Source organism: Aquarana catesbeiana, linkage group LG04, assembly GCF_042186555.1.
Source record: "Aquarana catesbeiana isolate 2022-GZ linkage group LG04, ASM4218655v1, whole genome shotgun sequence".
NCBI classification, from domain to species: Eukaryota; Metazoa; Chordata; class Amphibia; order Anura; family Ranidae; genus Aquarana; species Aquarana catesbeiana.
Genome location: NC_133327.1, coordinates 204,817,640 through 204,845,140, shown reverse-complemented (window position 1 = coordinate 204,845,140; position 27,501 = coordinate 204,817,640).

The window sequence follows — 27,501 nt, the reverse complement described above, 5'->3', positions numbered from 1 at the left end:
ATAAGGACATGGGGCACCTGCTAGCAAGAGTAGAGGAAGCGGAAAAAAAAGCAGATGTTCACTCAAGAAGAATAAAAGAATTAAAAGGAGAAATCAAAATCCTAAAGCAAGAACAACAAGAACAGGCATATAGATTAGAGAATCAAGAAAATAAGGAAAAAAGGAAAAACATAAGAATCCATGGACTCCCGGAATCGTTACAAACAGAAACAGAAGATCTAAAAGACACAATAGGGCGAGTTCTACCTCTGACCAGCGCAGACGAAATAAAGACGGACTTAAAGATAGAAGGAGTCCATAGACTAAGAAAACCAGTGGGCCTGGCAAGAGAGACTCCGAGAGACATCTTAGTTCGCTTCGATAGCCTGGAGAGCAAAAGTCAATTCTGGAAAAATATAAAAGGGGAAGCCACCAATTGTATATGAAGGAAAGGAAATTCAGATTTTCCAGGATCTATCACAAGAAACTTTGAGGAGAAGGAGGATGCTAAAACCATTGCTAAAAATTCTGCAGGAAAATGGACTTCAATACAACTGGGGGTTCCCAGCATGTTTACTAGCAAAAAGAAATGGAAGAACGGCAAAACTGAGATTTCTAGAGGAAATCCCAGACTTCTGCAGAACTCTAGATATCCCTCTACCAAAAAATCCAGAAGAAACCGCCAGGAGAGCAGACAAACACTTGGGAGACGAAGCGCAATGGCAATTGGTATCTAGAAAATAGAATAGGGGTTTAAGGGGGGGGCAGGTGTGGCCGGTTGGTAAGGTAAACTAAGAAGAGAAAATGTGTAGGAGGCATCGGAGGGGTGGCGGTGGGGAGAGGCCCGGTGTTGGCGACGCCCTCGGCAATATCCACGCTTTCCATATAGGAGGGAGTGGTACGAGGTGCTAAGCAGATTTCCACCTCAGGTAAAGGAGTAGGGGCAAGAAACCTCAAGATTATAGACTACCTACTCATGACCTACAGGTCCAAGATTTACTGGGCTGGGAGGGGGGGTGGGGGGTGGGCGAAGGGGAGGGGGGTGGGAAAAGGGAAAGGGGGTGGGCTATTGACTGGGAGGGTGGGTAAATTAAATGGGAGGGAGGTTAGGGGTAGGTTGAAAATCACCTTACTAGCAAAAATACTGGTATTCTACCGATCTCTTGGTAAGGGGAGCCAAGTAACTAAAAATGTTTATGGCAGGATCAAATAAAGTTAAAATTCTAACATATAACGTCCGAGGCTTGAATTCGCCGCAAAAAAGACGGTTAATCTTAAGGGAACTGGAAAGATTAGAAGCCGACATAATCTTCTTACAGGAAACACATATAACGCAGGATTCAAACGTGAAAATATTTTCAAAAAGTATCCCCATATGGTACTATGGAGACTCACCAATAAAGAGATCAAAAGGGGTCACAATAGGCTTTGGAAAAAAAGATTGGATTCATCGTTGAAAAAATAAAAGCCGACCCGGAAGGGCGCTTCCTTTTCCTTATAGGGACTATACAGGGCATAAAGTATACATTAGCAAATATTTACTGCCCCAACAGAAATCCTAAAAAATTCTTGGCGGAGAAATTAACAATCCTATCGGAATTCAAACAAGGCAAGCTGATAGTAGCAGGCGACTTGAATTTCGTTATGGACCACAGCCAAGACTCTACATCCACAGCACCAGACAGAGACAGAATCCAAACGAAGAAAATCAAAAAAAAAACTCCACGACTTACAACTAATAGATGTATGGAGAGCATGGCATCCAGGTAAAAAAAGATTATACGTACTTCTCGACAGTGCATAAAACATACACCAGGCTGGACTACATCTTGTTGGAACATAGATTTTTAGAAGAAGTAGTAGAGATAGAAATTGAAACAGCAATATCAGACCACTCCCCAGTAGGTATAAAGCTTTTGGAGGATAAAGATATTGAAAAAAACCATAAAGGAAGAGATTGAAGAATACTTCCGAAAAAATTATACTCCTGATCTTCCAAGAGCAATCTTATGGGAAGCACATAAGATCGGTAATAAGGGGTAAGCTAATAGCTATAGGAGCAAACAAAAAAAGAGAAAACGGAAAGAACATCTTGAAACTTCAAAACGAAATCCAAAATTTGGAACTAAGACATAAAAAGGAAATTAAAAAAGAAATACATCAGGCTCTGTTATCAAAAAGAGAAAAACTAAAGGAACTGCTGGAAGAGGACGACAGAAAGGAAATCAACAGGATAGTAAGTGAGAAGTTCAGGCTGGGCAATAAAGCAGGAAAGTACTTGGCGAACGTTCTAAGGAAAAAAAAAGATCTTAAATTATATAGAGAAGATAAAAAACGAAAAAAGCGAAATAAAGAACAAAACTACGGAAATAGCACAAGTTTTTGCACAATATTACAGCTCCCTGTATTCAATAAAAAAACAAGAAACAACTCAACAAATGGAAAGGAGAAGGAAACAGATTCTGACGTATTTAGAAAAAGCAAGCTTGCCAAAAGTTGAACCCGAAGTTCTGATGGATTTAGAAAGAGAGATAACGCAAGAAGAGATTAAGAAGGCACTAAAAGAAACTCCTAGCGGTAGGAGCCCGGGGCCAGACGGCTTTACGATTAGATATTATAAACAGTTTCAAGACCAATTGATCCCCAGACTATGTGAATATTTAAATAAAATAGGTGAAGATGAAAACATCAGAAAGGAATCACTGTCAGCACATATTACCAGAATACTGAAAGAAGGAAAAGATAAGGTTAATTGTTCAAGCTACAGACCCATAGCTCTACTGAATACAGATACAAAGTTGTACGCAAAAATACTTGCCACCAGAATAAAAAGATTGATGCCACTATGGATAAACCCGGACCAGACTGGTTTTGTTCCTGGAAGAGAAGGAAGGGACAACAGCATAAAAACAATTCTGATGCTAAGAAGGAAAAATTCCAACATCTCCCCAGATCTACTCCTGTCTATAGATGCAGAAAAAGCATTTGACAGGGTAGACTGGGGATTTATGATGACCACATTACAACACCTCGGTCTGGGACCCAGAATAATGAAGTGGATCACGAATCTCTACAAAGGACCCACGGCGTGCGTAAATGTAAATGGCAAAATGTCACCGGTATTTGAAATGTTCAACGGAACACGGCAGGGATGCCCACTATCACCCCTTCTATATGTGCTATCTTTGGAACCTTTTCTTAGTACTTTGCGAAACAACCGTGGGATAGAGGGGGTGAGACTAGGTGAAAAAGAACATAAAATCGCGGCATATGCTGATGACATCCTTGTATATGTCAATAAGCCTAAAGAAACTCTCTCAAATCTCTTAAAAGAAATTGACAAGTATGGAGAACTATCAAATTTCAAAATCAACCCGGTAAAAACAGAAATACTGAACCTAAAAATAAAATAAAAAAGAGATTTTGTCCCTTCAAAAAGAATTCCCATTTACCTGGGTAAAGGGGGAGCTTTCCTACCTAGGAATCAAATTAGCAGCATCAATTAAGAAAATCTATTCTACAAATTACATCCCACTATTAAATGAGATATCAACAGAAGCAAAGAAGGTCAACATACAAGCACTTTCGTGGATCGGTAGAATTAACACGATCAAAATGGCAATACTACCAAAGATTTTATACAAACTCCAAATGTTACCAGTAACGGTCCCACAGAGTTTCTTCAAAACTATACAAAAAATAATAAAATTTATATGGCAAAACAAAAAACCAAGACTAAAAATGGCACTAATCTCGAGGAAGAGACAACACGGGGGATTAACAGCACCTGATATTTCAAGATACTATAAAGCTGTCACTATAGCACGGAAAAGTAAAACTACGCTTCAAAAAAATATTTGGATATTAAACAAACAGAGTACTAGACTCCAACACACACGAGGTGACTAAAAATGTTTTCAGAATATAGGATGCACTACACCGTAAATATAGATGGACACATAATTCACCATTAACACCCCTCATGGGAACAAAATTTTTCCCACTGGGTGAAGATATTTTCCGCAGATTTAAAATAAAAAACCCACTAATTAAAGACATCACTAGGAGAGGGAAGTTGGAATCGGCACAAAAACTGGAAACTAAACTTGGGGGGAAACTAAGAAATTGGGAGTACCTACAACTAAATCATCTAATAAAACACATCACCATTAGGGATGAGCTTCGAGTTCGAGTCGAACTCATGTTCGACTCGAACATTGGCTGTTCGCAAGTTCGCCGAACAGCGAACAATTTGGGGTGTTCGCGGCAAATTCGAATGCCGCGGAACACCCTTTAAAAGTCTATGGGAGAAATCAAAAGTGCTAATTTTAAAGGCTAATATGCAAGTTATTGTCATAAAAAGTGTTTGGGGACTTGGGTCCTGCCCCAGGGGACATGGATCAATGCAAAAAAAAGTTTTAAAAACGGCCGTTTTTTCAGGAGCAGTGATTTTAATAATGCTTAAAGTCAAACAATAAAAGTGTAATATCCCTTTAAATTTCGTACCTGGGGGGTGTCTATAGTATGCCTGTAAAGGGGCGCATGTTTCCTGTGTTTAGAACAGTCTGACAGCAAAATGACATTTTGAAGGAAAAAACTCATTTAAAACTACCCGCGGCTATTAATGCATTGCCGACAATACACATAGAAGTTTATTGATAAAAACGGCATGGGAATTCCCCAAAGGGGAACCCCGAACCAAAATTTAAAAAAAAAAATGACGTGGGAGTCCCCCTAAATTCCATACCAGGCCCTTCAGGTCTGGTATGGATATTAAGGGGAACCCCGGCCAAAATAAAAAAAAAAAAATGACGTGGGGTTCCCCCTAAATTCCATACCAGACCCTTCAGGTCTGGTATGGATTTTAAGGGGAACCCCGCGCCAAAAAAAAAAAAAACGGCGTGGGGTCCCCCCAAAAATCCATACCAGACCCTTATCCGAGCACGCAACCTGGCAGGCCGCAGGAAAAGAGGGGGGGACGAGAGTGCGCCCCCCCCTCCTGAACCGTACCAGGCCACATGCCCTCAACATTGGGAGGGTGCTTTGGGGTAGCCCCCCAAAACACCTTGTCCCCATGTTGATGAGGACAAGGGCCTCATCCCCACAACCCTGGCCGGTGGTTGTGGGGGTCTGAGGCGGGGGGCTTATCGGAATCTGGAAGCCCCCTTTAACAAGGGGGCCCCCAGATCCCGCCCCCCCCTGTGTGAAATGGTAAGGGGGTACAAAAGTACCCCTACCATTTCACTAAAAAACTGTCAAAAATGTTAAAAATGACAAGAGACAGTTTTTGACAATTCCTTTATTTAAATACTTCTTCTTTCTTCTATCTTCCTTCATCTTCTGGTTCTTCTGGTTCTTCTGGCTCTTCTGGTTCTTCCTCTGGCGTTCTCGTCCAGCATCTCCTCCGCGGCGTCTTCTATCTTCTACTCCTCGGGCCGCTCTGCACCCATGGCATGGGGGGAGGCTCCCGCTCTTCTCTTCTTCTTCATCTTCTTCTCTTCTTCTCTTCTTCTTTTCTTCTCTTCTTCATTTTCTTCTCCGGGCCGCTCCGCACCCATGCTGGCATGGAGGGAGGCTCCCGCTGTGTGACGGCGCTCCTCGTCTGACAGTTCTTAAATAACGGGGGCGGGGACACCCGGTGACCCCGCCCCCTCTGACGCACGGTGACTTGACGGGACTTCCCTGTGACGTCACGGGGAATGCCACAGGGAAGTCCCATCATGTCCCGTGCGTCAGAGGGGGGCGGGGTCACCGGGTGGCCCCGCCCCCCGTTATTTAAGAACTGTCAGACGAGGAGCGCCGTCACACAGCGGGAGCCTCCCTCCATGCCAGCATGGATTGCGGAGCGGCCCAGAGAAGAAAATGAAGAAGAGAAGAAGAGAAGAAGAGAAGAAAAGAAGAAGAGAAGAAGATGAAGAAGATGAAGAGAAGAGCGGGAGCCTCCCCCCCATGCCATGGGTGCAGAGCGGCCCGAGGAGAAGAAGATAGAAGACGCCGCGGAGGAGATGCTGGACGAGAACGCCGGAGGAAGAACCAGAAGAGCCAGAAGATGAAGGAAGATAGAAGAAAGAAGAAGTATTTAAATAAAGGAATTGTCAAAAACTGTCTGTCATTTTTAACATTTTTGACAGTTTTTTAGTGAAATGGTAGGGGTACTTTTGTACCCCCTTACCATTTCACACAGGGGGGGTCGGAATCTGGGGGTCCCCTTGTTAAAGGGGGCTTCCAGATTCCGATAAGCCCCCCGCCCGCAGACCCCCACAACCACCGGCCAGGGTTGTGGGGATGAGGCCCTTGTCCTCATCAACATGGGGACAAGGTGTTTTGGGGGGCTACCCCAAAGCACCCTCCCAATGTTGAGGGCATGTGGCCTGGTACGGTTCAGGAGGGGGGGGCCGCACTCTCGTCCCCCCCTCTTTTCCTGCGGCCTGCCAGGTTGCGTGCTCGGATAAGGGTCTGGTATGGATTTTTGGGGGGACCCCACGCCGTTTTTTTTTTTTTTTTTGGCGCGGGGTTCCCCTTAAAATCCATACCAGACCTGAAGGGTCTGGTATGGAATTTAGGGGGAACCCCACGTCATTTTTTTTTTTTTATTTTGGCCGGGGTTCCCCTTAATATCCATACCAGACCTGAAGGGCCTGGTATGGAATTTAGGGGGACTCCCACGTCATTTTTTTTTTTAATTTTGGTTCGGGGTTCCCCTTTGGGGAATTCCCATGCCGTTTTTATCAATGAACTTCTATGTGTATTGTCGGCAATGCAATAGCCGCGGGTAGTTTTAAATGAGTTTTTTTGTCCTTCAAAATGTCATTTTGCTGTCAGACTGTTCTAAACACAGGAAACATGCGCCCCTTTACAGGCATACTATAGACACCCCCCAGGTACGAAATTTAAAGGGATATTACACTTTTATTGTTTGACATTAAGCATTATTAAAATCACTGCTCCTGAAAAAACGGCCGTTTTTAAAACTTTTTTTTGCATTGATCCATGTCCCCTGGGGCAGGACCCGGGTCCCCAAACACTTTATATGACAATAACTTGCATATTAGCCTTTAAAATTAGCACTTTTGATTATTCATGTTCGTGTCCCATAGACTTTAACGGTGTTCGCGTGTTCGAACAAACTTTTTTCCTGTTCGCATGTTCTGGTGCGAACCGAACAGGGGGGTGTTCGGCTCATCCCTAATCACCATACCCGTTCAGAGATGGAGAAAAACTTAATAGATTGGAGAAGCTCTGTATAACACCTACGCCATTGAAGGGAGGTATTTCGAAAGTATACGATTTCCTGACAGACCTAGAAGGAAAAGATAGGCCACCCTTCATTGAAAAGTGGGAAAAAGAATTAGGCATAAAACTAGAAGATCAACAAATTAAAAATATGATTGCAGGAGGATACAACCAAGCCTGGGACATAAAAACTATAGAGATGAATTATAAATTCCTAGCTAGGTGGTATATGACCCCAGACAGATTATATAAAATGAATCAAGCTGAATCACCATTATGTTGGAGAAACTGTGGACAAAAAGCTACAATGTTACACATGTGGTGGGATTGTCCGAAAATCAGCTCATATTGGCAAGAAATTACTATAAGCATTAAGGTTATTAAGGAAATAACGGATGAGATGTTGGAGAGCAACATAATGACCTGCCTGTTCCATGACACAAATTCCTCTAACAAACAACATACGAAAAAAATAACGTCAAGATTGTTAAATGCATATGATAGAGGGACCTTTTCCTGGATGGGAAGGATAAACATTGTAAAAATGGATATACTGCCTAAAATCATTTATATACTCCAAACGATACCTATATATCCCTTAAGAACCATAATGAATCAAATCCGTAAGGCTATAGGAAGTTTCATTTGGGCAAAAAAGAGCGCCAGAATAAATAGGAAAACAGTATATAGACTAAAAAAGGATGGTGGACTGGCTCTCCCAGACATTTCGTTGTACCTCAGATCAATATTTATAACCAGGATTGTGGATTGGTTCCATAATATGGACAACAAACAATGGGTGAAACTGGAGGAAGAAGTCACAGACATAAAACTGAAATCATTACCTTGGATTAAGAGGGAATATAGACCCCGGGAAGGGGATATGCCCTTCTTGGTCGTATCAACCTTGAAAGTGTGGGACGATTTGATAAAAAGGGGGATAGGATCTACATTGAGAGGTCCAATGACCCCCCTCTTTAGCAACCCGGAATTCCCACTTGCTTTTAAAGCCAAGACCTTCCTAAAGTGGCAAAGGAGGGATGATACAAGGATAGTGGAAATAATGGAAGAAAATAAACTCCCCCCATTGGAGGCCCTTGGTACCGAATATAGAAAGAAATGGTTTCAGCATGGACAACTCCAGCAATACATTTCATCTTTGAAGAAGGAGTCCATAATGAATAGACCATTGTTAGGGTTAGAAAAAATACTGTTACAGAAACATAGACCCACACATATCTTATCTGTTGTGTATAAATATTTAATTTCAGAAAACAAGGAGGAAGGGTTACAATACATAAAAAAATGGGAGGAGGAACTAGGGATGGTTATCCCTAGAGCTAAATGGGAAAAAGCAATTACAGTAACTCATAAATTATCAATCTCTACTAGACATCAAGAAAGAAATTACAAAATACTAGCCAGGTGGTATAAATGCCCAGTTGATATGAACAAAATAAATTCAGATAATACAGACAGATGTTGGAGATGTGAAGTAGCAAAAGGCTCAATGTCGCATATCTGGTATTTTTGTCCAGAAATTCAAGCATTTTGGGAAAAGGTATTTAAAATATACAGGGCTACAACCGGGGTAAAGATACAATCAGATATATATGTGGCGATATTGTCAATGATCCCTGGATCAATAAAAAATATAAAAAAGGGAACTTTGAAGTACTATATAACTGCGGCACGTACCGTCATAGCTAGAAATTGGAAAAATAAAAAAGCCCCCTCCATAAAAGAATGGGAATGTGAAATGGGAGTGATGCGATCCTTAGAGGAGAGGATGATATTAGAGGGAAGGAGATGAGTAGGTACAGGAAGAGTGTGGGAAGAGTCTAGAACCTCGCCGCGATAGGGGAACGAGAAAAAGGGGATAAAGATAGAGCAAATACTGTGATGAAGAGTTGGAGAAGGGGGGAGAGTTCTTCTGAATTGGAGAAATTTTTTTTTTTTTTTTTTTTGTTTGCTTTTCGGTTAGCTGAGTGGTGTTGTGTAAGAGGATTGGTTGAGGGTGTATGATGGGTATGGATGGGGGGTACTGGGATAGTATTGTGTGGTAGATATAGGGGCCGTGCAAAGATAGAGTAACGAATTATATCCAGAAATGTATACAGATGATGCTAGTATAGATCATGGGGATATATAAAATGATCTGAATATTAATTGTGAATGCCCCTATACACCATGATTTATTTTTTTTCTGTGTAGATGTATGTATGCATGTGTATATGTTTTATATAAAAATTTTGTAAAAATGTTTGATAAATAAAGATTGTAAAAAAAAAAAAAAAAAGATTGTTAAATGCAGCAAAGGGTGCTATTCCCAAAAATTGGTTGAAGAGCGAAGGCCCAGTGCTAAGGGATTGGATTAAACAAGAGGAATTTTACCATAAAATGGAACTCCTCTGTTGCAAAGACAAAGAACAATTAGAAAAATCTAAATCTGTCTGGGCCAGATGGGAAAAATTCAAGACCTCGGAAAAATACTGGCAGAAGACATTAGAAGATACCAATCATTAAAAAGAAAGAGGAATACCAGAGACAAAAGTAGAAACACTTAGTGTAAGGCGGGGGGGGGGGGTAACAGAGGTGGGGTCGGTATAGGGAGAGGTATAATGGGTAAAGGGGAACTTTTCTTTTTTGTCCTCTTTTTTTCTTTCTTTTTTTTTTATACATATATATACTAACATTAAAGAAGGAACCCGCTGGGCTTTTATATATTTCAAGAATATAACCACAATGATGTGAATCTGAGAATGGACGAGTCTTGAAAGACAAGTTGAGGGGGCAGGAGGCGGAGCCTAGCAGAGCAGACATGCATTGTTAGAGCTCCACACCGCTGAGGAGAGAAGAGAAGGACAAAGCGGAGCCTGCAGGCTCAAAAGGTATCCATTTGAACCTTTTTGCCCCAGGGAACAAACTGTGAAAGTTTGGGCAGGAAATATGGTACTGGGAGGAAACCTTGGCAGAAATAAAAATCACCTCACAAAGAGCTCACAGGCACTCACTGCAGCTGAAGCAGCTCCAGTCACCTCACAATATACAGCATCAGGGCGCTCTCACAGACAGAAAATGTCACAGCAAGACTCTCCATTTGAGTCAGATACAGAAAAAATCCTCTCACAAACTTCTCCACAAGCCTCCTCAGTATCCCCAGTAATATTATTACAATTTGAAAAGATGCTTCATAAGGCTTTAAAACAAACCTCAGACCAAATAACAAAAAGCCTAACCAAAGAAATAAGAGAGCTGGGAAACCGCACCGCAGCCTTAGAAATAAAAATGGATGAAATTGAAATTACAACCCAAGAAAATATAACAGAATTGGAACAATTAAAAAAAGAGAATTTAATACTTCAAACTAAGCTCGAAGATTACGAAAATAGAGCCAGACGTTCAAACTTGCGCATAAGGGGAATACCTGAAACTGTGACAGACCTGCAATCTACTATTACTGCTCTATTACAAGAACTAAAGCCAGATATCCCTATTGAACGTTTAGAACTGGACAGAGTACACAGAGCCCTCACAGCCAAAAAGAAAGATGGACCCCCACGTGGTATAATCACAAAATTTCATTATTACAGAACGAAAGAACAAATACTAATTGCTGCAAGAGAAAAAAAGGAACTTAATTTTCAAGGACACAATTATCAAATTTTTGCTGACCTATCCCAAATTACTATTACTAAAAGACGATCCATGAAACCCCAACTAATGGACTGCAACGCCACAACATTATGTATCAATGGGGCTTCCCCTTTTCAGTCAGATTTAACTACCAAGGTACAATTTACAGAAGCAGATCAGCAGATGAACTACAACAAACCCTTTTAAAATTAAATCTGACAGAACCCACAAGCAGCAACTCCCCCACACGCAGAAGAATGGCATCATCTTCACCTTCAGGCAGCACCCAGAAAATTTCAGAACAAAATGGGAATCATCATTCTCACAAAAGAGGCCGTTATGCCACATCATCCATGGACCAAGAAGATTCAATGGACTGACATCCTAATTCCTGATATCTCTTCATTTATTATACTAAGAGATGGTTCTCTATAAAAAAACTATATTTATAACTGAATGTAACTGCATTCTGATAGTCACACACTGTGTGGGATCATGTTACATTCCAGTTATATTTCTTATTACTTCTGACTCATATAGCCTTAGAATATATAAGTGAAATAAGGAAATTCTTGTTCAGTTATATATCAGGTAATAACAATAGATTTATTACTTTTTAGGACAAATATGTTCAATAATCCAGAAGTAATGGAAGCTTTTTCTTTCTTTTCTTAAAACAAATATATTATTACCTAACTAGTTCCTAGAATTATGTTTTTGTTTATTCTAATCTGAAGCAATACAACCTCAATTTTATGAGTTAACATATCTAAACAGTTACATATGAATAAAATATGTAATTGTTTACTCTAAAAGGGTTAAAATCCCAAAATAATTCAAACTATCTTCATCAATACCAAAGTTATTAACAGTACCTTTCTAACTGAATTATTTAGCCTAGGGCAAGACTAACCATATACAACCACCCTGGAATAAATAATTTCAACAAAAACTATATTCTGCACTCCAATTAATGAAACATAATTTTGATGTCTTTTGACATAGCACTTCTCTCCTGTAAGCGGAAGATCCGTGTACCCCCATTAGCCCTCCTCATTCTCCCAACCATATTATGTGGGAGTGTGACGAAGGCACTTATTCCCCTGAGAGAGATATTTATTCTCTTTCACGGGTAAATTGTGATTACTTGCAAAAAATAATTTATACAATGTATCATCTAATCTCATATGTTTTTTGTTTACTCTTTACTCCAGAATTCACTGGTTTCTTTTCTATCTATTCATCTCTTCAGTCCACACAGGTTGATCTGCGCAGTCAGCTCTGCATAACAAAATGTAAGTCAAAACTATTTGATCTATTGCCATGGCACCACTGAATATACTTTCCCTGAATGTTCAGGGAATAAATGTCCCTCAAAAAAGGACCAAAGCCTTCCGTACTTTCCATAACAAGAAGGCTCACATAGTATGCCTCCAAGAAACACACTTCACCAAAGATTCTACTCCAAAATATATTTCTCCTTTTTATCAACAAATTTACACGGCTTCTGCCTGTACCAAGCAAAGGGGAACTCTAATTGCATTTCACCGATCCACACCATTCACCTTATCATCAGAAATTAAAGACCCAGAAGGTAGATACCTGATACTCATGGGTTATATAATGGATACAGCAATCACGGTGATTTCCTACTACGCTCCTAACAAACAACCTACACCATTCCTCTCACATATATTACAAGTGATTAATACACAAAAAAAAAAAGGAACAGTGATAATGTGTGGGGATTCGAACCAGGTCCTCCTCCCATTTCTAGATAAATCACCTTTTACACCATCCAAAATAACCTCTAGATTACTTTTTTCTCAACTTCTTTCCAAATACAATCTGGTAGATTCATGGAGAGAAAGTAACCCAATGAAAAAGAAATTCACTTATTTCTCGCACCCTCATCAAACCTTCACTAGAATAGATCATATTTTTTTAACAATAGGAATGATACCAGAAATTATTGCATCAAATATAATTCCGATTCCGTGGTCTGACCATAATGCAGTATACACTACTATAGCCTCAGCCATACCAAAAGCGCATGACCCAACGTGGTACTTACCGGACATAATGCTCAAACACCCACTACATCAGATGGCCATTGAACAAGCTTTAAAGGAATACATATCAATTAATAATACAACAGACATCTCCCCAATAACACTGTGGGAAGCTCATAAGCCTGTCTTGCGTGGTACAATACAAAGACAAATGGCACTATTTAAACGGGAACGCAAAAATCTAGCAAAAAAACTAGAACTCAATTTTAATGCAGCCTACATATCATTTCAAGATAATCCATCTCAGAGTACAAAATCTCATCTGGAAAAATCTAGATTGGAATACGATCTATTTCTCACTGAGTCAGTTGATAAATCCCTCAAACGCTCCAAACACAATTTCTACATGAATACAAACAAACCAGGTACATATTTGGCTCGGGCATTAAATTCAACTAACAAATCTTTCAAACCAATACGTTTGAAATTATCAAAAAATGTTTACACTTGTAATCCAGTTAAAATAGTCCATAAATTTCACTCACATCTCGCAACTTTATACAAGACAAACAATGAATTTAATCCTACAGAAGCTGAATCCTTCTTCTCAAAAATAACCTTACCTGAGTTATCTCAGAATCAAAAAAGCAGTTTGGATGAGCCTATAACTATAGATGAAGTTGCTAACGCCATAAAAGACCTAAAACTTAACAAAAGACCAGGCCCAGACGGCTACTCGGCTTTATACTATAAAACATTCTCAGAAATACTCTCTCCCATTCTCACTGAAACTTTTAACAAACTTTTAGATGGACTTTCTTTTCGGCAAGAAACACTAATGGCAATTGTTTGTATGATCCCAAAACCCCTTTCTGATGATACTTCCTGTGTGAATTATCGGCCTATCTCTTTGTTAAACCTCGATATTAAATTATTAGCAAAAATAATAGCAAAACGCCTCAATAGCATTATAGGAAAATTAATACATAGAGATCAAGTAGGCTTCATGCCAAATAGACAGGCAGGCGATAATATACGCAGGGCAGTGTTATTGGCACATATTGCTAAAAAACGGAAAATCCCTTTATGTTTTCTATCTCTCGATATTAAGAGGGCATTTGACACAGTATCCTGGCAATATATGCAATATTCATTACAAAAATGGGGTTTTGGACCCCACTTTTTAACATGGATCAAAGCATTATATAATAAACCCAAAGCCTATATAAAATATGCTGGATACAAATCTGAAGCCTTTAATATCGAAAGAGGTACCCGACAGGGTTGCCCATTATCTCCCTTATTATTTGCCCTTATACTTGAACCCATGGCCCAATACATCAGAACAAACCAAACTATAACTGGCATTGAAGTAGGAGGTATTACACACAAATTATGTATATTTGCAGACGATATATTACTTTTTCTATCATCACCACAGGTCTCTGGTCCTAACTTAATACCAGCTCTTGATGGATTTGCAGCCCTATCCGGCCTTATGATTAATCCTAAAAAAATGATCTACCAAACTCTGAGATATTTAGATATCTCCAAATCAAAAATTTCTATAAACCATTCCTAAAGGGGGATACACCATTATCCCAATTATCCATTTTTGAATCAATCTGTACAAAAGATCCATTTGCTAAAGGTACAATTTCATCACTTTATAATCAATTATATGGAGTAGCAAATCTTAATAGACCCTCTTACGTTCAGAGGTGGGAGGAGGACCTGGGACGAACTTTAGAAGACATGGACTGGTCTAACATATGGCTCACATCTAAGTCATCTTCACCCAACATCTTAGCACTGGAGACAAATTATAAAGTCCTAACTCGCTGGTACCTTGTACCCGCTAGAGTGGCAAAATATTCACCTAATACCTCAGCTCTTTGTTTTCGAGGATGCCCAGAAATAGGCACATATTTACACATATGGTGGACGTGCCCAGTAATCCAAACCTTCTGGAAGGAAGTCTTCGTGATTGCATCTAAAATATTTAAAAAAATAATACAACCAGATCCATATTTAACTGTACTTAATCTAAAACCGGAATGGTTAACACTCTCTCAATTCAAACTTATGATCCAACTAATAACGGCTGCAAAACAAACAGTGGCCAAGGCATGGAAATCTCCTACATTGGTACTAGCAGAAACAATTCACAGAATGAATAATACAATGTCCCATGCTAAGATGGTAGCCATCGATCAAAATCAAATTCCAAAATTTGAAAAACTTTGGCATCCTTGGATAAAACAACAGTTCCTGTCAAACTTCAATGACTCTGTCCTGTTGCCATGGTAACAGATTAAATGACTTACAGAGACACCCATTCTAAGGCTTCAAAGAGAACTAAAAAGAATAATAAACTGACGAGCGGGACAACCTTGTGGACCATACCTCTACCTTTCAACCCTTTTTCTTCTTTCTCTTTCCTTTTCTCCACCTTACGATTAAAGCTCATTATCAGAATTTATTTGACCTATATACACTCTACTTGTAAACAATATGTATAGTAGGTATAAATCATTTAAATACCTACAAAAGTAACTAAGGAAATGATATATATCTTTAATTTAGGTTTACGTGAACCCAATGTTTAATATTTGAAATTTCATGATATTTACCTATATAAACCCTACTGTAAAACAATGAGCTTACTTTATAGATCCTTGTAAACTTACTTTATGTATCTTTATAACATTGTATACTCAATAAACTTCTTTTGACAAGGAAAGACAAGTTGAAATAGTCTCTCAAAAAGAAAACACTGATGTGGTAAAAAAAATAAATAAATAAATAAATAAAATAAAAAATAAATAAATAAATCTGCACAAAAAGTCACCAGGACAGCAAATGTCAAACCTGAGTGATTCACCTAGAACCTATAGTAGCATCAAACCTAAATCTGATCCCTAATACTAATACCACATATTCATCCCCTTAATTATTGATTCTTGAATAAAAAAAAAAAATATGTAGCATACTTTGAAACAATAGATATTGTCAAACACTATTTTGACCATGGATTTTTCTGTAGGCTATCCATTATTAACACATTGCCATAGTTTGTATGCATTTTGCATAATAGGTGTTTATTAGAAGACCATTTGCAATGCAGAAATATTGTATTCAGATGTAGCTTTGCCTATTTAAATTTAAATGAAGACAAGGCAGAGGGCAACTGCATGGCTCAGCCCATCAATAAATTTGTATTTTAGATAAATTATAATATTTCAAAGCAATTGAACTCACTGAATAATATAATTATAATGTGAACATTGGAAGTAATTATGCTGTATATTTTTGTCATTGATGGAGGGCTATGTTTCAGTTTTCAGGACATCGTTCTTCAGAACAAAATGGAGTATTTGCTGCACATCTGTTGCTGCAGCTGCTTAATAATAGTTGTGTTGTATATTCATTGCTTTTAGGCTGTGGACAGCTGTTCTCATCTTAGACAGACATGTGACAAAGCCATCATTAAACCATATATTTTAGCTATCACAACCAATAGGCCACATTTATACATATTTCCTTTGTATACATGTTTACATTTTGATATAAAGTATTGTATCTCATTTAAAGGGAATGTATAGTTGTTTTCTATATGTTTAATTCTTCAAGTTAATTTGTAATATTGCGTGCGTTTTGTATTCTCAAGCTGAAGTTTACAAAGAACAAAATGAGTCAGAGCAGTTGTTCCGCCACCCCTCTTGCAATGGTACATGAAGAAGTTGAGGTACTCCCCACAATCCTGGGCTGCACTGGGAGCAGAGGAATGATATAGGGATTAAAATATATATTTCTCTTTGTCGTATCCCCCTTAATATATGAGCTTGAGCTCTGCTTTAAAGTTAAACAGCTTTTGCTGTGTTCTTTATTTCAAAAAATTATAATGCTCTGTTAATCATATGTCAAAGATGCACCCTGAGTTAAATATGTATTTCTAAGATAAAAATGATATGTACATAAAAAAAAAACGTTTAAAAAAGTTGCATTATTCTGTGTGTGTTAGTGTTTCAAAAGAAAACCAACACATGATTATTCATACAAATAAAAGAAAGACTACACAAGAACTTAATTTATGTTATTTGATAAACCATTTATACAGTCCCTCCAAGGCATGCCAGCTTCTCCCCATAATCTACTCTAAAAGCCTAAATTGAAGGTTATTGTTTAGGAGTATGTCCTCATATAATGCCTTGAAAAAGTATTCATACTCCTGGAAATGTTCCACATTTTGTCATGTTACAACCAAAAACGTAAATATATTTTATTGGGATTTTATGTGATAGATCAACACAAGTGGCAAATAATTGTGAAGTGGAAGGAAAATGATAAATGGTTTTCAACATTTTCTACAAATTAATGTGAAAAGTGTGGCGAGTATTTGTATTCAGCCCCCCTGAGTCAATACTTTGTAGAACCACGTTTCGCTGCAATTACAGTTGCAAGTCTTTTTAGGGCTGTCTCTACAAGCTTTGCATATCTAGACAGTGACATTTTTGCCCATTCTTCTTTGCAAAATAGCTCAAGCTCTGTCAGATTGGATGGAGAGCGTCTGTGAACAGCAATTTTAAAGTCTTGCCACATATTCTCAATTAGATGTAGGTCTGGACTTTGTTTGGGCCATTCTAACACATGAATATGCTTTGATCTAAACCATTCCATTGTAGCTCTGGCTGTATGTTTAGGGTCGTTGTCCTGCTGGAAGGTAAACTTCTGCCCCAGTCTCAAGTCTTTTGCAGACTCTAACAGGTTTTCTTCTAAGATTGCCCTGTATTTGGCTCCATCCATCTTCCCATCAAATCTGACCAGCTTCGCTGTCCCTGCTAAGGAAAAGGATCCCCACAACATGAAGCTTCCACCACCATGTTCCACGGTGGGGATGGTGTAGGGTGATGTGCAGTGTTAGTTTTCTGCTACACATAGCGTTTTGCTTTTAGGCCAAAAAGTTCAATTTTGGTCTCAACTCACCTTCTTCCACATATTTGCTGTGTCCCCTACATGGCTTGTTGCAAACTGCAAACAGGACTTCTTATGGCTTTCTTTCACCAAAGGCTTACTTCTTGTCACTCTTCCATAAAGGCCAGATTTGTGGAGTGCACGACTAATAGTTGTCCTGTGGATAGATTTGCCCACCTGAGCTGTGGTTCTCTGCAGCTCCTTCAGAGTTACCATGGGCCTCTTGGCTGATTCTCTGAGTAATGCTCTCCTTGCCTGGCCCATTAGTTTAGTTAGAGGGCCATGTCTTAGTAGGTTTGCAGTTGTGCCATAATTTTTCCATTTTTGGATGGTGGATTGAACAGTGCTCCGTGAGATGTTCAAAGCATGGGATATTTTTTTTTATTAACCTAACCCTGCTTTAAACTTCTCCACAACTTTATCCCTGGCCTGTCTGGTATGTTCTGAAGGCAGTTGATTCCACTAGATTTTAGTATCAGAGTAAAAGGGGCTGAATACAAATGCACACCACACTTTTCACATTTCTGAAAACCATTTATCATTTTTCTTCCACTTCACAATTATGTGCCACTTTGTGTTGGTCTATCATATTAAATCCCAATAAATGACATTTCCATTTTTGGTTGTAACATGACAAAATGTAGAAAAAGGAAAGGGGTATGAATACTTTTTCAAGGTACTGTACCTCTTTCCTGTCCAATGTCAGTAACATCTTTACCAGATGTTCATCTATGAACATAATTTACCAAATCATTGCTTTGTTTTGGGCTTCAGTAATTTGTGTGACATCTTACCTCAGAGCTGTAGATTTTGGAATTCTCTACTTAGAAGTTTTCTCCTATGAACAAGCAATGGGAAGTATGAGTTTTCATACTCAGCTCTATACACTATCACCCTACTAGGAAAGAAGATGGGGATGTTAATGATGATCTTTGGAGCTCAATTCTATCCTTCCCCAGCACTGCATGGAATAAATGCTCATTTAGATAGAGAAGAGAGGAATAAGTGCAAATACTTACCTTATTCCTCTTGACCTTCTGCTGACCGATGCTCTCAGAATGTGGGCAGGCTTTTGCTGCTGTGTTCGTATGTTGATGGACTGCTGGTCCTGCATTGTACAAGAAGATATAGATAAGATAAGTTGTGCCTCGCAGCAAAGGAATACAGCTTACAACAGTACAAGAGGAAGCATGTGGAATCAAGCAATAAGGTATATACGCTTTTTAAACCTTTTCCCCTAGCCAAATAATCATTGGGTACGCCTCTGCATGAGTAGCTTCAACAGCAATCAGGAATGGTGCTTAGAATTGCAGTAAAAAAGGGAACTTTCAGTGTTTTTTAAACTTGATTTTGTTAAGACAATTCTATACAGATAAATTATATTCAGGATATTGCAATTCATTACCTGTAAATTATGTGATTTCAAATGGAGTATTCTAATCTAATCATTGACAAACCTGCTTATGACTTTACAAAAGAATTATGCCCCGTACACATGGTCGGACTTTGTTCGGACATTCCAACAACAAAATCCATGGATTTTTTCCTACGGATGTTGACTCAAACTTGTCTTGCATACACATGGTCACACAAAGTTGTCGGAAAATCCGATCGTTCTAAACGCGGTGATGTAAAACACGTACGTCGGGACTATAAACGGGGCAGTGGCCAATAGCTTTCATCTCTTTATTTATTCTGAGCATGCGTGGCACTTTGCGCGTCGGATTTGTGTACACACGATCGGAATTTCCGACAACGGATTTTGTTGTCGGAAAGTTTTATATCCTGCTCTCAAACTTTGTGTGTCGGAAATTTCGATGAAAAATGTGTGATGGAGCCTACACAAGGTCCTATCACACATTTTCCGTCTGAAAATCCGACCGTGTGTATGGGGCATTAAGACAAATAGTCATAAATGACTTCTCAGACACAGAACCAGATGAATACATTACAGATTGCTTTTTTTTTTTCCCCCTTGTCAAAAGAAGTTTATTGAGTATACAATATTATAAAGATACATAAAGTAAGTTTACAAGGATCTATAAAGTAAGCTCATTGTTTTACAGTAGGGATTATATAGGTAAATATCATGAAATTTCAAATATTAAACATTGGGTTCACGTAAACCTAAATTAAAGATATATATCATTTCCTTAGTTACTTTTGTAGGTATTTAAATGATTTATACCTACTATATATATTGTTTACAGGTAGAGTGTATATAGGTCAAATAAATTCTGATAATGAGCTTTAATCGTAAGGTGGAGAAAAGGAAAGAGAAAGAAGAAAAAGGGTAGAAAGGCAGAGGTATGGTCCACAAGGTTGTCCCGCTCGTCAGTTTATTATTCTTTTTAGTTCTCTTTGAAGCCTTAGAATGGGTGTCTCTGTAAGTCATTTAATCTGTTACCATGGCAACAGGACAGAGTCATTGAAATTTGACAGGAATTGTTGTTTTATCCAAGGATGCCAAAGTTTTTCAAATTTTGGAATTTGATCGATGGCTACCATCTTAGCATGGGACATTGTATTATTCATTCTGTGAATTGTTTCTGCTAGTACCAACGTAGGAGATTTCCATGCTTTGGCCACTGTTTGTTTTGCAGCCGTTGTTAGTTGGATCATAAGTTTGAATTGAGAGAGTGTTAACCATTCCGGTTTTAGATTAAGTAAAGTTATATATGGATCTGGTTGTATTATTTTTTTAAATATTTTAGATGCAATCACGAAGACTTCCTTCCAGAAGGTTTGGATTACTGGGCACGTCCACCATATGTGTAAATGTGTGCCTATTTCTGGGCATCCTCGAAAACAAAGAGCTGAGGTATTAGGTGAATATTTTGCCACTCTAGCAGGTACAAGGTACCAGCGAGTTAGGACTTTATAATTTGTCTCCAGTGCTAAGATGTTGGGTGAGGATGACTTAGATGTGAGCCATATGTTAGACCAGTCCTTGTCTTCTAAAGTTCGTCCCAGGTCCTCCTCCCACCTCTGAACGTAAGAGGGTCTATTAAGATTTACTACTCCATATAATTGATTATAAAGTGATGAAATTGTACCTTTAGCAAATGGATCTTTTGTACAGATTGATTCAAAAATGGATAATTGGGATAATGGTGTATCCCCCTTTAGGAATGGTGTATAGAAATTTTTGATTTGGAGATATCTAAATATCTCAGAGTTTGGTAGATCATATGTTTCTCTAAGCGATGGGAATGAAAGGAATGTTTTAGATGCTATGAAGTCATTTAGTGTCTGAATGCCTGATGTTGTCCAAGCTTTAAAAGAATTTGGGTAGATCCATGCCAGATAAAAGGCCGGATTTCTGATAAAAGAAAGGAGAGGATTGTGTGGAGATTGTAACTGATATTTGGTTTTTAGTTTATCCCAGAGAGATAAGAAGTGTTTAGTTATGGGATTATGAATTTTAAAGCGGTCTTTAGGATCAAGCCATAACAAGTTTGATATTAATAGAGGGTCATTTTCTGAAGCCTCTATAAATACCCATAATGGGATTTCCTGTTTTGCATGGTATTTGGACAGACTGGCCAAATGTGCTGCTCTGTAGTAGTTAGTAAAATTAGGGTATCCCAGGCCTCCTTTATTTTTGGGAAGATGTAGTGTGTGTATAGGTATACGTGGTTTAGAAGAGCCCCATATAAATGAAGTTGCTCTTTTTTGTACTATTCTCAAAAAATAGGATAAAGCAATTTGGGTAGAATAGTCATTTTGATTGCATTAATCTTCCCTATCCAGGATAAAAGGAAGTTGCGACCATTGTTTTATTAGATTTGTGATCTGTCTTAATACAGGAGGATAATTGGTTGAGAATAAGTCAGAATGAGATGCTGTTAAATGAATTCCAAGATATGGGATTGATTTTTCTGCCCATGTGAATGGGAGTGCAGCCCTAGCCGGGATCAATTCCATGTTTGTGAGCGAAATATTAAGCACTAGGCATTTCTTAGGATTAATCATAAGGCCGGATAGGGCTGCAAATCCATCAAGAGCTGGTATTAAGTTAGGACCAGAGACCTGTGGTGATGATAGAAAAAGTAATATATCGTCTGCAAATATACATAATTTGTATGTAATACCTTCTACTTCAATGCCAGTTATAGTTTGGTTTGTTCTGATGTATTGGGCCATGGGTTCGAGTATAAGGGCAAATAATAAGGGAGATAATGGGCAACCCTGTCGGGTACCTCTTTCGATATTAAAGGCATCAGATTTGTATCCAGCGTATTTTATATAGGCTTTGGGTTTATTATATAATGCTTTGATCCATGTTAAAAAGTGGGGTCCAAAACCCCATTTTTGTAATGAATATTGCATATATTGCCAGGATACTGTGTCAAATGCCCTCTTAATATCGAGAGATAGAAAACAAAGGGATTTTCTGTTCTTTAGCAATATGTGCCAATAACACTGCCCTGCGTATATTATCGCCTGCCTGTCTATTTGGCATGAAGCCTACTTGATCTCTATGTATTAATTTTCCTATAATGTTATTGAGGCGTTTTGCTATTATTTTTGCTAATAATTTAATATCAAGGTTTAACAGAGAGATAGGCCGATAATTCACACAGGAAGTATCATCAGAAAGGGGTTTTGGGATCATACAAACAATTGCCATTAGTGTTTCTTGCCGAAAAGAATGTCCTTCTAGAAGTTTGTTAAAAGTTTCAGTGAGAATGGGAGAGAGTATTTCTGAGAATGTTTTATAGTATAAAGCCGAGTAGCCGTCTGGGCCTGGTCTTTTGTTAAGTTTTAGGTCTTTTATGGCGTTATCAACTTCATCTATAGTTATAGGCTCATCCAAACTGCTTTTTTGATTCTGAGACAACTCAGGTAAGGTTATTTTTGAGAAGAAGGATTCAGCCTCTGTAGGATTAAATTCATTGTTTGTCTTGTATAAAGTTGCGAGATGTGAGTGAAATTTATGGACTATTTTAACTGGATTACAAGTATAAACATTTTTTGATAATTTCAAACGTATTGGTTTGAAAGATTTGTTAGTTGAATTTAATGCCCGAGCCAAATATGTACCTGGTTTGTTTGTATTCATGTAGAAATTGTGTTTGGAGCGTTTGAGGGATTTATCAACTGACTCAGTGAGAAATAGATCGTATTCCAATCTAGATTTTTCCAGATGAGATTTTGTACTCTGAGATGGATTATCTTGGAATGATATGTAGGCTGCATTAAAATTGAGTTCTAGTTTTTTTGCTAGATTTTTGCGTTCCCGTTTAAATAGTGCCAGTTGTCTTTGTATTGTACCACGCAAGACAGGCTTATGAGCTTCCCACAGTGTTATTGGGGAAATGTCTGTTGTATTATTAATTGATATGTATTCCTTTAAAGCTTGTTCAATGGCCATCTGATGTAGTGGGTGTTTGAGCATTATGTCCGGTAAGTACCACGTTGGGTCATGCACTTTTGGTATGGCTGAGGCTATAGTAGTGTATACTGCATTATGGTCAGACCATGGAATCGGAATTATATCTGATGCAATAATTTCTGGTATCATTCCTATTGTTAGAAAAATATGATCTATTCTGGTGAAGGTTTGATGAGGGTGCGAGAAATAAGTGAATTTCTTTTTCATTGGGTTACTTTCTCTCCACGAATCTACCAGATTGTATTTGGAAAGAAGTTGAGAAAAAGGTAATCTAGAGGTTATTTTGGATGGTGTAAAAGGTGATTTTTCTAGAAATGGGAGGAGGACCTGGTTCGAATCCCCGCACATTATCACTGTTCCTATTTTGTGTGTATTAATCACTTGTAATATATGTGAGAGGAATGGTGTAGGTTGTTTGTTAGGAGCGTAGTAGGAAATCACCGTGATTGCTGTATCCATTATATAACCCATGAGTATCAGGTATCTACCTTCTGGGTCTTTAATTTCTGATAAGGTGAATGGTGTGGATCGGTGAAATGCAATTAGAGTACCCCTTTGTTTGGTACAGGCAGAAGCCGTGTAAATTTGTTGATAAAAAGGAGAAATATATTTTGGAGTAGAATCTTTGGTGAAGTGTGTTTCTTGGAGGCATACTATGTGAGCCTTCTTGTTATGGAAAGTACGGAAGGCTTTGGTCCTTTTTTGAGGGACATTTATTCCCTGAACATTCAGGGAAAGTATATTCAGTGGTGCCATGGCAACAGATCAAATAGTTTTGACTTACTTTTTGTTATGCAGAGCTGACTGCGCAGATAAACCTGTGTGGACTGAAGAGATGAAAAGGTAGAAAAGAAACCAGTGAATTCTGGAGTAAAGAGTAAACAAAAAACATATGAGATTAGATGATACATTATATAAATTGTTTTTTGCAAGTAATCACAATTTACCCGTGAAAGAGAATAAATATCTCTCTCAGGGGAATAAGTGCCTTCGTCACACTCCCACATAATATGGTTGGGAGAATGAGGAAGGCTAATGGGGGTACACGGATCTTCCGCTTACAGGAGAGAAGTGCTATGTCAAAAGACATCAAAATGATGATTCATTAATTGGAGTGCAGAATATAGTTTTTGTTGAAATTATTTATTCCAGGGTGGTTGTATATGGTTAGTCTTGCCCTAGGCTAAATAATTCAGTTAGAAAGGTACTGTTAATAACTTTGGTATTGAGGAAGATAATTTGAATTATTTTGGGATTTTAACCCTTTTAGAGTAAACAATTACATATTTTATTCATATGTAACTGTTTAGATATGTTAACTCATAAAATTGAGATTGTATTGCTTCAGATTAGAATAAACAAAAACAAAGTTCTAGGAACTAGTTAGGTACTAATATATTTGTTTTAAGAAAAGAAAGAAAAAGCTTCCATTACTTCTGGATTATTGAACATATTTGTCCTAAAAAGTAATAAATCTATTGTTATTACCTGAAAATATATAACTGAACAAGAATTTCCTTATTTCACTTATATATTCTAAGGCTATATGAATCAGAAGTAATAAGAAATATAACTGGAATGTAACTTGATCCCATACAGTGTGTGACTATCAGAATGCAGTTACATTCAGTTATAAATACAGGTTTTTTATAGAGAACCATCTCTTAGTATAATAAATGAAGAGATATCAGGAATTAGGATGTCAGTCCATTGAATCTTCTTGGTCCATGGATGATGTGGCATAACGGCCTCTTTTGTGAGAATGATGATTCCCATTTTGTTCTGAAATTTTCTGGGTGCTGCCTGAAGGTGAAGATGATGCCATTCTTCTGCGTGTGGGGGTGTTGCTGCTTGTGGGTTCTGTTAATTTTAAAAGGGTTTGTTGTAGTTCATCTGCTGATCTGCTTCTGTAAATTGTACCTTGGTCGTTAAATCTGACTGAAAAGGGGAAGCCCCACTGATACATAATGTTGTGGCGTTGCAGTTCCATTAGTTGGGTTTCATGGATCGTCTTTTAGTAATAGTAAGTTGGGATAGGTCAGCAAAAATTTGATAATTGTGTCCTTGAAAATTAAGTTCCTTTTTTTCTCTTGCAGCAATTAGTATTTGTTCTTTCGTTCTGTAATAATGAAATTTTGTGCTTATATCACGTGGGGGTCCGTCTTTCTTTTTGGCTGTGAGGGCTCTGTGTACTCTGTCCAGTTCTAAACGTTCAATAGGGATATCTGGCTTTAGTTCTTGTAATAGAGCAGTAATAGTAGATTGCGGGTCTGTCACAGTTTCAGGTATTCCCCTTATGCGCAAGTTTGAACGTCTGGCTCTATTTTCGTAATCTTCGAGCTTAGTTTGAAGTATTACATTCTCTTCTTTTAATTGTTCCAATTCTGTTATATTTTCTTGGGTTGTAATTTCAATTTCATCAATTTTTATTTCTAAGGCTGCGGTGCGGTTTCCTAGCTCTCTTATTTCTTTGGTTAGGCTGTTTGTTATTTGGTCTGAGGTTTGTTTTAAAGCCTTATGAAGCATCTTTTCAAATTGTAATAATATTACTGGGGATGCTGAGGAGGCTTGTGGAGAAGTTTGTGAGAGGATTTTTTCTGTATCTGACTCAAATGGAGAGTCTTGCTGTGACATTTTCTGTCTGTGAGAGCGCCCTGATGCTGTATATTGTGAGGTGACTGGAGCTGCTTTAGTTGCAGTGAGTGCCTGTGAGCTCTTTGTGAGGTGATTTTTATTTCTGCCACGGCTTCCTCCCAGTACCATATTTCCTGCCCAAACTTTCATAGTTTGTTCCCTGGGGCAAAAAGGTTCAAATGGATACCTTTTGAGCCTGCAGGCTCCGCTTTGTCCTTCTCTTCTCTCCTCAGCGGTGTGGAGCTCTAACAATGCATGTTTGCTCCGCTAGGCTCCGCCTCCTGTCCCTACAGATTGCTTAAACACTTGAATAGCCTGTATATACCTCTTCATTACAAGGCTATTTGGGCATTCATTGCATTGATAATTTGAGTGCAATACTGTATTTAAATTATATTTTTTTATATAATTTTTGTAGAGCTTTTTGGGTGATATTTAATAACACTTTGTTTATTTTACTATTTATAAAGGAAAAATACCTGTTTAAAACATATCAAATTAAATTGCCAGGACAGTGTATGCACCCCAAAAATTACCTCAAAAAAAAAAAAAAAACACATACTGGTATTAAAGTGGTAAAACATGGAGCTTGGTAATGGGGCACTAGATATATCACATTGGTAATATACAAGTCATATGCAATTTAGACAAGCAATTATCCTCACCACCCAAAACTTGTTTGTGGCATCCAGCAATCTACTTGCACTACAACCTCATTTATGGGTGTTCAGCATCATTTTATTTTTTGTCAGGAAAAATTATTTGATAACCTCTGATTGTACAAAATACATCCAAGCTGGTATAAGTACAAAAACTTGTGTAAAAGTTAAAATGACATGCTACCATCTTCCTCTGCACTGTTCAACATAATTTAATTCATGTGAAAAAGAAGGAACATGCATCGTAGTGCAGCAAGCACTGGAGGAGGTAATGATTCTACACCTCAATAATAAGTGATAAAAGGACCTTTTCTTTTTGCGGCAGTGGATGCTGTGTCCTCCGTGTGTATTACATCTGGACCTCCTGATTGGCTGAGAGGCAGTTCTGTGTTAGCAAAAAAAATATTAATTTGCTTTGCTAATACACCTGGGTGCACTGTGAGCGCAATAGTTTGTGCTCGCAGTGCACCTTTTTTGAAGCCTATTAGAGCCTATGGCTCTAATCAGGTGCTTTAGAAACACCCCCCGCCACTGTAATTCAGGCACCCAGCAAGGGGCCAGACACCTGAATGGAGGGTGGCTACAGTGGCTTTGTATAGATTCATGCAATGCATGAATCTATCCATAGTACACAGAGGGGGTGGCTGGAGAGAGGGGGCTGCACCCAAGCACCCCTAATGGATGCAAAGCCCCTGGATTGAATGGATGGAATCCTGAACAGGTGGATGCCCTGTTTCTAACTGTGGGGGCAATGTACTGACTGGAGGAGGAGAGAGATCTCTGTTCCTGATCACTAGGAAGAGCAGATCTCTCTCTACTCCCCTGTAAGAATGGGGATCTGCCTGTTTACATTGACAGATCTCCGTTCTGGACATTGTGGCCACCGGCCTTACGAATCGGCTCCAGCATTGCGGTGAGCGAGCGGCCCCTATCGCTCTTAAATCGGTCCACGTACACCTACGGTGATTTGCGCAGC